The sequence below is a fragment of the Periplaneta americana genome, chromosome 5, assembly GCF_040183065.1.
Source record: "Periplaneta americana isolate PAMFEO1 chromosome 5, P.americana_PAMFEO1_priV1, whole genome shotgun sequence".
NCBI classification, from domain to species: Eukaryota; Metazoa; Arthropoda; class Insecta; order Blattodea; family Blattidae; genus Periplaneta; species Periplaneta americana.
Window position 1 is genome coordinate 129,896,473 of NC_091121.1, and position 14,328 is coordinate 129,910,800.

A 14,328-nucleotide genomic window follows, 5' to 3' on the forward strand; every position below is an offset into this window, starting at 1 on the left:
AGGTATAGTAATAGTATAAGTATATTATAGTGTAGTAATAATATAAGTATGGTATAAGTATAGTAAAGTGTAGTAATAGTATAAGTATAGTATACTATGGCATAGTATAAGTGTAGTAGAGTAATATTATAAGTATCATATATTAATAGTATAAGTATAGTATAGTAATAGTATAGTATAGTAATAATATATGTATAGTAAAGGTATAGAATAGTAATAGTATATGTATAGTATAGTAATGGTATTAGTATTGTATAGTAATAGTATATTTATTGTATAGCAATAGTATAAGTATAGTACAATAATAGTATAAGAATAATATAGCAATAGTACAATTATAGTATAGTTATAGTACTAGTACAGTACAGTAATAGTATAAGTGTAGTATAAGTAAGCTAATAGAATATGCATATTAATAGTATAAGTATAGTATCTTAATAGCATACGTATACTATAGTAATTGTATAAGTATAGCATAGTTATAGTATCAGTATGGTATAGTAATAGCATAAGTATACTATAGTCATAGTATAAGTATTGTAATAGCAAAAGTATACTATTGTAATAGTATTATTACATTATAGTTATAGTATAAGTATAATTTAAGTATAGTAATAGTATAAATATAGTAATAGTATATGTATAGTATAGTAATAATATAAGTATAGTATAGTATAAGTATCGTACAGTAACAGTAAAAGTATAGTATATATATAGTATATTAATAGTATTATTATAAAATAGTACAGTAATAGTATAAGTATTGAACAGTATATTATAGTAATAGAATATTTATACTATAGTAAAAGTGTAGTATATTAATAGTGTAAACGTGGTGTATTATAGTAATTGTATATATATATACTATAGTAAAGTATAAGTATAGTATAGTATAGTAATATTATAAGTTTAGTATACGTGTAGTATAGTATAGTAATTGTACAAGTATGGTGTAGTAATAGAATAAGTATAGCATAGTATAGTAATAGTATAAGAATAGTATAGTAATAGTAAAACTATAGCATAGTAATAGTATAAATATAGAATTGCAATATTATAAGTATAGTAATAGTATAATTATAGTATAAGTATAGTGATAGTATAAGTATACTCATAGTGTGGTATAGTAATATTATAAGTATAGTATAGTATACTACTAATATAAGTATAGTATCGTCATAGCATAATTATAGTCTAGTAATAGTATAATTATAGTATAGTAATAGTATAAGTATAATATAGTAATAGTATAAGTATAATACATTAATAAAATAAGTATAGTATTGTAATAGAATAAATATAGTACAGTAATGTTACATATATTATACTAATCAGTATAAGTATAGTATAGCATAGTAATAGTATAAGTATAGTATAGTAATACTATAAGTATAGTATCAGTACAGTATAGTAATATTATAATTACGGTAAAAGTATAGTATGGTATAAGAATATTATAAGTATAGTATAGTACATTAATAGCTATAGTATAAGTATAAATATCCTAATAGTGTAACTATAGTAATAGTATAAGTATGGTAATAGTATAAGTAGACTATAGTGATAGTATAAGTATAGTATAGTAATAATATCAGTATAGAATATTTATAGAAAAAGTATAGTATAGTAATAGCATAAGTTGAGTATAGTAATTATATAAGTACAGTAATTGTATAAGTGTAGTATAGTTATTGTTTTAGTACAGTATAGTAATGTTATAATTACACCATAAATATAGTAATAGTAAGAGTATAGTATCGTACTGGTATAAGTATAATATAGTAATAGTATAAGTATAGTACATTAATAAAGTAAGTATAGTATAGTAATAGCATAAGTATTGTATAGTAATGGTATATATATATTATAGTAATAGTATAAATATAGTATAGCATAGTAATAGTATAATTATAGTATTGTGTAAATATAGAATAATGTAGTAATAGTATAAGTATAGTATACTATTGTAATAGGATAAATATAGTATGGTAATAGTATAAGTATAGTATATTAATATTAAACTTTAGTATAAGCAGTGTATAGTAATATTATTAGTATGGTAAAAATATAGTGTAGTGTAATAATACTATAAGTATAGTATAGTAATAGTATAAGTATAGTATAGTATTGTAATAGTAATAGCATGAATATAAATATACTTATAGTATAACAAAAGTAATAGTATATGTATAGTAACAGTATAAGTATAGAATAGTAATAATATCAGCATAGAATAGTTATGGCATAAGTATAGTATAGTAATAGCAAAAGTATATTATAGTAATATTATAATTATAGTAATAGGTTAAGTGTAGTATAGTAATAGACTTAGTACGGTATAGTAATTATATAAGTATAGTATAATTATAGTATTAGTATAAATATAGTAATAGTGTAAGTATATATAGTAATAGTATAAGTATAGTATAATATAAGTATCGTATAGTAAGAGTATAAGTATACTATAACATAGTAATCGTATAAATATAGTATAGTAATGGAATCAGTAGAGTATGAATATAGTATATTAATAGTATAATCATAATATATTATAGTAATAGTATAAGTATTGTATAGTAATAGCATAAGTATTGCACAATATAGTATAGTAATAGTATAATTATAGTATAGTATAAGTTTAGTATAGTAATAGTGTATGATATATAATAGTAATTGTATAAGTATATTATAGAAATAGTATAAGAATTGTATAGTATAAGTATCGTACAGTAAGAATATAAGTATACTATATCATAGTAATGGTATAATATATAGTATAGTAATAGTATAAGTATAGTATAAATATAGTATTGTAATATTATAATCATAATATAGTATAGAAATAGTGTAAGTATTGTATAGTAATAGTATAAGTAGTGTATAGTAATAGTATAAGTATTGTACAGTATACTATAGTAATAGTATAATTACAGTATAATAAAAGTATAGTATAGTAATAGTATAGGTGTAGTATAGTATAGTAATAGTATTAATATAGTGTTGTAATAGAACAAGTATAATATAGTATAATAATAGTAAATGTATAGTATAGTCATATTAAAAGTATAGCATAGTAATAGTATAAGTATGGTATAGCAATAGGATAAGCATAATATAGTTATAGTATAATTATAGTACAAATATAGTGGCAGTATAGTTATAGTCATAGTATGGTTTAGTAATATTATAATTTAGTATTGTATAGTAATAGTATAAGTAATGTATCGTAATAGCATAAGTATAGTATAGTAATAGCATAAATATAGTATAGTAATAGTATAGGTATACTATAGTAATGGTACAAGTATATTATAGTAATAGTTTAAGGATAGTATAGTAATAGTATAAATATATGATAGTAATAGTATAAGTATATTATATTAATATTATATGTATTGTATAGTAATGGCAATAAGTATAGTATAGTATGGTAATGATATATGCATAGTATAATAATAGTATAAGTATAGTATAGCAAGTAATAGTATAAGTATAGAATAGAATAAGTATAGTATAGTAATATTATAAGTATGGTAAAAGTATAGTATATTATAATAATATTATTAGTATAGTATAGTAATAGTATAAGTATAGTATAGTATTGTAACAGTTATAGTATAATTATAAATATACTCATAGTATAAGTATAGTAATGGCATAAGTATAGAATAGTAATAATATAAGTATATTGTAGTAATGATATAAGTATGGAATAGTAATAGTATAAGTATAGTATAGTAATGGTATAAGTATAGTACAGTATAGTGGTAGTATATGTATGGTTTGTAATAGTATAGTAATAGTATAAGTATTGTAATAGTATAAGTAAAGTACAGTAGTAATATAAGTACAGTATAGTCGTAGTATAAATATCGTAACAGTATAAGAATTGTATAGACTAGTAATAGTATAAGTATAGTATAGTAATAGTATAAGTATGGTATAACTAGAGTATAGTAATAGTATAAGTATAATATAGTATAATAACAGTATAAGTATATGCTAGTAATAGTCTAAGTGTAGTATAGTAACTGTATAACTATAGTATAGTATAGTAGTAATATAAGTATAGTATAGTAATAGTATAAGTGTAGTATAGTATAGTAATCGTATAAGTTTACTATAAAAAGTAATAGTATATGTATAGTATAGTAATAGCTTAAGTATAGTATAATTATAGTATAAGTATAGTGTAGTAATAGTATAAGTATAGTATATTAAATTACATAAGTATGGCATAGTAATTGTATAGTTATATTTTAGTAATAATCATAGTATGATTATAGTATAGTAATAGTACAGGTATAGTAGACTATGGTAATAATCTAAATGTAGTATAGTAATAGTATAAGTATCGCGTAGTAATAGTATCAGTATAGAATAATAATAGTATGGAATAGTAATAGTATATATATAGTATCGTAATAGTATAAGTATAGTATAATAATAGTATAAGTATAGTATAGTATAGTGTAGTAATATTATGTGTATTATATAGAATAGTATAGTATAGTAATAGTATAAATATAGTATAGTAATCATATTAGTAGAGCATAGTAATAGTATAAGTATAATATAGTAATAGTATAAGTACAGTATAGTAATAGTATAGAATAGTAATAGTAAAAGTATAGTATAGTAATAGTATATGTATAGCAGAGTATAGTAATAGTATAAGTACACTATTGTAATAGCATTGGTGGAGTATGTTATATTAATTGTATAAATATAGTATAGTAATATTATAAGAATAACATACTAATAGTAGTAGTATAAATATAGTAGAGTAATCGTATAATTATTATATTTTATAGTAATAGTATTAGTATAGTATAGTAATAGCTTAAATATAGTATAGTAATAGTATAAGGAAATTATACTATAATAGTATTATAGGTATATTATAGTAATGGTATAGTATAGTTTAGTATAGTATAGTAATAGTATAAGCATAGTACAGTAATAGTATAAGTATACTATAATAATAGTAGTAGTATAAGTATAGTATTAGTAATTGTATACAGTAGTAATAGTGTAAGTATAGTATAGTAATAGTATAAGTATAGTATAGTAATAGTGTAGTAAGAGTATCAGTTTATTAAGAGTATAGTATACTAACAGTATAAGTATTGTATAGTGATAATGTAGTATAGTATATTGCAAGTATATTATAAATATAGTATAGTATAGTAATACTATAAATTTAGTAACATAATAGTTAATGCATAGTATAGTATAGTAATAGTACAAGTATAGTATAGTCTATTAATATTATGATTATAGTAATAATAATAGTATAAGCGTAGTATAGTAATAGTATAAGTATAGAATATGAATACTATAATTATAGTATCAGTAGAGTATAGTAATATTATAAGTATGATAAAAATATATTATATTATAAGAATAGCATAAGTATAGTATGGTATTGTAATAGTTATAGTATAAGTATAAATATACTAATAGTTTAACTATACTAATAGTATAAGTATAGTAAAAGAATAAGTAGACTACAGTGATAGTATAAGTATAGTATAGTAATAGTATAAGAATAATATAGTAATAGTATAAGTATAGTACATTAATAAAATATGTATAGTATGGTAAAAGCTTAAGTATTGTATAATAATAGTATATATATATATATATATATATATATATATATATATATATATATAATAGTAATAATATAAATATAGCATAGGATATTAATAGTATAATTATAGAATAGTGTAAGTATAGATTAATGTAGTAATAGTATAAGTATAGTATACTAATGTAATAGTATTTATAGTATAGTAATAGTATCAATATAGTAAGGTAATAGTATAAGTATAGTATAGTAATATTATAAGTATAGTATAAGCATTGGATAGTAATATTATTAGTATGGTAAAAGTATAATATAGTATAATAATAATATAAGTATTGTATAGTAATAGTATAAGTATAGTTTAGTATTGTAATAGTTATAGTATAAGTATAAATATACTAAAACTATAACAATAATAATAGTATAAGTATAGTAATAGTATAAGTAGAGTATAGTAATAGTATAAGAATAGTATAGTAATAATATCAGCACAGAATAGTTATAGCATAAGTATAGTATAGTAATAACAAAAGTATAGTATAGTAATCATTTAAGTATAGTAATAGTTTAAGTGTAGTATAGTAATAGTCTTAGTACAGTATAGTAATGGTATAAGTATAGCATTAGTATAAATATAGTAATAGTATAAGTATATTATAGTAATGGTATAAGTATAGTATTGTATAAGTATCGTATTGTAAGAGTATAAGTATACTATAACATAGTAATCGTATAAATATAGTATAGTAATAGTATAAGTATAGTATAAATATAGTATAGTAATAGTATTATCTCAATATAGAATGGTAATAGTCTAAGTATTGCATAGTAATAGTAGAAATATTGCACAATATAATATAGTAAAAGTATAATATATTATAGTATAGTAATAGTATAAGTATTGTACAGTATAGTATAGTAATAGTATAATTATAGTATAGAATATGTATAGTACAGTAATAGTATAGGTGTAGTATAGTATAGTAATAGTATAAATATAGTGTTGTAATAGAATAAATATAATATAGTATAGTAATAGTATATGTATAGTATAGTAATAGTAAAATTATAGCATAGTAATAGTATAAGTATAGTATAGTAATAGTATAAGTATGATATCGTAATAGTATAATTATAGTACAAGCATAGTGACATTATGAGTATAGTTATAGTATGGTTTAGTAATATTATAAGCTTAGTATTCTATAGTAATATAACTATAGTATCGTAATAGCATAAGTATAGTATAGTAATAGTATAAGCATAGTATAGTAATAGTATAGGTATAATATAGTAATGGTACAAGTATATTATAGTAATAGTTTAAGGATAGTCTCGTAATAGTATAAGTATATTATAGTAATAATATAAGTATATTATATTAATATTATATGTATGGTATAGTAATAGTATAAGTATAGTATAGTATGGTAACGATATATGTATATTATAATAACAGTATATGTATAGTATAGCAAGTAATAGCATATGTATAGTATAGTATGAGTATAGAATAATGTAGTAATATTATAAGTTAAGTATAGTATTAGTATATTTATAGTATACTATGGTAATAGTATAAGTGTAGTAGAGTAGTACTATAAGTAAAGTATACTAATAGTGTAAGTATAGTGTATTAATACTATAAGTACAGTGTAAGTATAGTATAGTAATATTATAAATATGGTAAAAGTATAGTATATTATAATAATATTTTTAGTATAGTATAGTAAATCTATAAGTATAGTATCAGTACAGTATAGTAATATTATAATTACGGTAAAAGTATAGTATAGTATAAGAATAGTATAAGTATAGCACAGTATTTTAATAGCTATAGTATAAGTATAAATATACTAATAGTGTAACTATAGTAATAGTATAAGGATGGTAATAGTATAAGTATAGTATAGTAATAATATCAGTATAGAATATTTATAGAAAAAGTATAGTATACTAATAGCATAAGTTGAGTATAGCAATTATATAAGTATAGTAATAGTATAAGTGTAGTATAGTAATAGTTTTAGTACAGTATAGTAATGTTATAATTTTACCATAAATATAGTAATAGTAAGAGTATAGTATCGTACTGGTATAAGTATAATATAGTAATAGTATAAGTATAGTACATTAATAAAGTAAGTATAGTATAGTAATAGCATAAGTATTGTATAGTAATGGTATATATATATATATATATTATAGTAATAGTATAAATATAGTATAGCATAGTAATAGTATAAATATAGTATAGTATAAATATAGAATAATGTAGTAATAGTATAAGTATAGTATACTATTGTAATAGGATAAATATAGTATGGTAATAGTATAAGTATAGTATATTAATATTATAACTTTAGTATAAGCATTGTATAGTAATATTATTAGTATGGTAAAAATATAGTGTAGTGTAATAATACTATAAGTATAGTATAGTAATAGTATAAGTATAGTATAGTATTGTAATAGTAATAGCATGAGTATAAATAAACTTATTGTATAACAAATGTAATAGTATATGTATAGTAATAGTATAAGTATAGAATAGTAATAATATCAGCATAGAATAGTTATGGCATAAGTATAGTATAGTAATAGCAAAAGTATAGTATAGTAATATTATAAGTATAGTAATAGGTTAAGAGCAGTATAGTAATAGACTAAGTACGGTATAGTAATTATATAAGTATAGTATAATTATAGTATTAGTATAAATATAGTAATAGTGTAAGTATAGTATAGTAATAGTATAAGAATAGTATAATATAAGTATCGTATAATAAGAGTATAAGTATACTATAACATAGTAATCGTATAAATATAGTATAGTAATGAAATCAGTATAGTATAAATATAGTATATTAATAGTATAATCATAATATATTATAGTAATAGTATAAGTATTGTATAGTAATAGCATAAGTATTGCACAATATAGTATAGTAATAGTATAAATATAGTATAGTATAAGTTTAGTATAGTAATAGTGTATGATATATAATAGTAATTGTATAAGTATATTATAGAAATAGTATAAGAATTGTATAGTATAAGTATCGTAAAGTAAGAACATAAGTATACTATATCATAGTAATGGTATAAGTATAGTATAGTAATAGTATAAGTATAGTATAAATATAGTATTGTAATATTATAATCATAATATAATATAGTAATAGTATAAGTATTGTACAGTAATAGTATAAGAATTGTACAGTATACTATAGTAATAGTCTAATTACAGTATAATAAAAGTATAGTATAGTAATAGTATAGGTGTAGTATAGTATAGTAATAGTATTAATATAGTGTTGTAATAGAACAAGTATAATATAGTATAATAATAGTAAATGTATAGTATAGTAATATTAAAAGTATATCATAGTAATAGTATAAGTATGGTATAGCAATAGGATAAGCATAATATAGTTATAGTATAATTATAGTATCAATATACAGTGACAGTATAGTTATAGTCATAGTATGGTTTAGTAATATTATAAGTTTAGTATTGTATAGTAATAGTATAAGTAATGTATCGTAATAGCATAAGTATAGTATAGTAATAGTATAAATATAGTATAGTAATAGTATAGGTATACTATAGTAATGGTACAGGTATATTATAGTAATAGTTTAAGGATAGTATAGTAATAGTATAAATATATGATAGTAATGGTATAAGTATATTATATTTTATTTTATATATATTGTATAGTAATGGCATAAGTATAGTATAGTATAGTAATGATATATGCATAGTATAATAATAGTATAAGTATAGTATAGCAAGTAATAGTATAAGTATAGAATAGAATATGTATAGTATAGTAATATTATAAGTATGGTAAAAGTATAGTATATTATAATAATATTATTAGTATAGTATAGTAATAGTATAAGTATAGTATAGTATTGTAACAGTTATAGTATAAGTATAAATATACTCATAGTATAAGTATAGTAATGGCATAAGTATAGAATAGTAATAATATAAGTATATTGTAGTAATGATATAAGTATGGCATAGTAATAGTATAAGTATAGTATAGTAATGGTATAAGTATAGTACAGTATAGTGGTAGTATAAGTATGGTTTGTAATAGTATACTAATAGTATAAGTATTGTAATAGTATAAGTAAAGTACAGTAGTAATATAAGTACAGTATAGTCGTAGTATAAATATCGTAACAGTATAAGAATTGTATAGACTAGTAATAGTATAAGTATAGTATAGTAATAGTATAAGTATGGTATAACTAGAGTATAGTAATAGTATAAGTAAAATATAGTATAATAACAGTATAAGTATATGATAGTAATAGTCTAAGTATAGTATAGTAACTGTATAACTATAGTATAGTATAGTAGTAATATAAGTATAGTATAGTAATAGTATAAGTGTAGTATAGTATAGTAATCGTATAAGTTTACTATAAAAAGTAATAGTATATGTATAGTATAGTAATTGCTTAAGTATAGTATAATTATAGTATAAGTATAGTGTAGTAATAGTATAAGTATAGTATATTAAATTACATAAGTATGGCATAGTAATTGTATAGTTATATTTTAGTAATAATCATAGTATGATTTTAATATAGTAATAGTACAGGTATAGTAGACTATGGTAATAATCTAAATGTAGTATAGTAATAGTATAAGTATCGCATAGTAATAGTATCAGTACAGAATAATAATAGTATAGAATAGTAATAGTATATATATAGTATCGTAATAGTATAAGTATAGTATAATAATAGTATAAGTATAGTATAGTATAGTGTAGTAATATTATGTGTATTATATAGAATAGTATAGTATAGTAATAATATAAGTATAGTATAGTAATCATATTAGTAGAGCATAGTAATAGTATAAGTATAATATAGTTATTGTATAAGTATAGTATAGTAATAGTATAGAATAGTAATAGTAAAAGTATAGTATAGTAGTAGTATATGTATAGCAGAGTATAGTAATAGTATAAGTACACTATTGTAATAGCATTGGTGGAGTATGTTATATTAATTGTATAAATATAGTATAGTAATCTTATAAGAATAGCATAGTAATAGTAGTAGTATAAATATAGTAGAGTAATCGTATAATTATTATATTTTATAGTAATAGTATTAGTATAGTATAGTAATAGCGTAAATATAGTATAGTAATAGTATAAGGAAATTATACTATAATAGTATTATAAGTATATTATAGTAATTGTATAGTATAGTATAGTAATAGTGTAGTAAGAGTATCAGTTTATTAAGAGTATAGTATACTAACAGTATAATTATTGTATAGTGATCACGTAGTATAGTAATATTGCAAGTATATTGTAAATATAGTATAGTATATTAATACCATAAATTTAGTAAAATAATAGTTAATGGATAGTATATTATAGTAATAGTATAAGTATAGTATAGTCTATTAATATTATGAGTATAGTAATAATAATAGTATTAGCATAGTATAGTAATAGTATAAGTATAGAATATTAATACTATAAGTATAGTATCAGTACAGTATAGTAATATTATAAGTATGATAAATATATATTATATTATAAGAATAGCATAAGTATAGAATGGTATTGTTATAGTTATAGTATAAGTATAAATATACTAATAGTTTAAATATACTAATAGTATAAGTATAGTAAAAGAATAAGTAGACTACAGTGATAGTATAATTATAGTATAGTAATAGTATAAGAATAATATAGTAATAGTATAAGTATAGTACATTAATAAAATATGTATAGTATGGTAAAAGCTTAAGTATTGTATAATAATAGTGTATATATATATATATATATATATATATATATATATATAATAGTAATAATATAAATATAGCATAGGATATTAATAGTATAATTATAGAATAGTGTAAGTATAGTTTAATGTAGTAATAGTATAAGTATAGTATACTAATGTAATAGTATATATAGTATAGTAATAGTATAAATATAGTAAGGTAATAGTATAAGTATAGTATAGTAATATTATAAGTATAGTATAAGCATTGGATAGTAATATTATTAGTATGGTAAAAGTATAATATAGTATAATAATATAAGTATTGTATAGTAATAGTATAAGTATAGTATAGTATTGTAATAGTTATAGTATAAGTATAAATATACTAAAACTATAACAATAATAGTATAAGTATAGTAATAGTATAAGTAGAGTGTACTAATAGTATAAGAATAGTATAGTAATAATATCAGCACAGAATAGTTATAGCATAAGTATAGTATAGTAATAACAAAAGTATAGTATAGTAATCATTTAAGTATAGTAATAGTTTAAGTGTAGTATAGTAATAGTCTTAGTAGAGTATATTAATGGTATAAGTATAGCATTAGTATAAACATAGTAATAGTATAAGTATTTTATAGTAATGGTATAAGTATAGTATTGTATAAGTATCGTATTGTAAGAGTATAAGTATACTATAACATAGTAATCATATAAATATAGTATAGTAATAGTATAAGTATAGTATAAATATAGTATAGTAATAGTATAATCTCAATATAGAATGGTAATAGTCTAAGTATTGTATAGTAATAGTAGAAATATTGCACAATATAGCATAGTAATAGTATAATTATAATATAGTATATGTATAGTACAGTAATAGTATAGGTGTAGTATAGTATAGTAATAGTATAAATATAGTGTCGTAGTAGAATAAATATAATATAGTATAGTAATAGTATATGTATAGTATAGTAATAGCAAAATTATAGCATAGTAATAGTATAAGTATAGTATAGTAATAGTATAAGTATAATATAGTAATAGTATAATTATAGTACAAGCATAGTGACAGTATGAGTATAGTAATAGTATGGTTTAGTAATATTATAAGCTTAGTATTCTATAGTAATATTATAACTATAGTATCGTAATAGCATAAGTATAGTATAGTAATAGTATAAGCATAGTATAGTAATAGTATAGGTATAATATAGTAATGGTACAAGTATATTATAGTAATAGTTTAAGGATAGTATAATAATAGTATAAGTATATTATAGTAATAATATAAGTATATTATATTAATATTATATGTATGATATAGTAATAGTATAAGTATAGTATAGTATGGTAACGATATATGTATAGTATAATAACAGTATATGTATAGTATAGCAAGTAATAGTATATGTATAGTATAGTATGAGTATAATATAATGTAGTAATATTATAAGTTAAGTATAGTATTAGTATATTTATAGTATAATATGGTAATAGTATAAGTGTAGTAGAGTAATACTATAAGTAAAGTATACTAATAGTGTAAGTATAGTGTATTAATACTATAAGTATAGTGTAAGTATAGTATAGTAATGTTATAAATATGGTAAAAGTATAGTATATTATAATAATATTTTAGTATAGTATAGTAATAGTATAAGTATAGTATAGCATTGTAATAGTTACAGTATAAGTATAAATATACTCATAGTATAAGTATGGTAATGGTATAAGTATAGAATAGTAATAATATAAGTATATTGTAGTAATAATATAAGTATGGCATAGTAATAGTATAAGTATAGTATGGTAATGTTAAAAGTATAGTACAGTATAGTAGTACTATAAGTATAGTTACTAATAATATTGTAAAATATAAGAATAGTAATAGTATTAGTAAAGTATAGAAATATTATTAGTACAGTATAGTAGTAGTATAAGTATCGTAACAGTATAAGTATCGTATAGAATAGTGATAGTATAAGTATAGTATAAAAATAGTATAAGTATAATATAACTAGAGTATAGTAATAGTATAAGTATAATATAGTATAATAATAGTATAAATATGATAGTAATTGTATAAGTATAGTATAGTAATAGTATAAGTATGGTATAGTAATTATATATGTATGCTATAGTATAATAATTGTATCGGTATACTATATTAATTATATAAGTATAATATAGTAAATTAATAGTATAAGTATAGTAGAGTATAGTAATAATAAAAGTATAGTATAGCAATAGTATAAGTATAGTATAGTAATAGTATAATTATAGTATAGTACAGTAATCGTATAAGTATACTATAATAAAAAGTAATAGTATATGTATAGTATCGTAATTGCATAAGTATAATATAATTATAGTATAAGTATAGTGTAGTAATAGCATAAGTATAGTATATTAAATTACATAAGTATGGTATAGTAATTGTATAAGTGTATTATAGTAATAGTCATAGTATGAGAATAGTATAGTAATAGAACGGTATAGTAATAATATAAGTATAATAATAGTATAGAATATTAATAGTATATGTAAAGTATAGTAATAGTATGAGTATAGTAGTGTACATTATTAGTATAAGTATAGTAATTGCATAAGTATAGTATAGTTATAATATTAGTATAGGATAGTAATAGTATAAATTATAATATAGTAATAGCATAAGTATAGTATTGTAATAGTATAGTATTGTAATAGTATAAGTATAGTATACTAATATTATAAGTATAATTTAGTATAGTAATAGTATATGTATAGTATAGTAAAAGTAAAAGTATAGAATAGTAATAGTATAAGTATAGTATAGTAATTATATAAGAATAATATAGTAATAGTATAATTATAGCATAAGTATAGTGACAGTATAAGTATAGTCATTGTATGGTTTAGTAATATTATAAGTTTAGTATTGTATAATAATTGTTTAAGTATAGTATCCT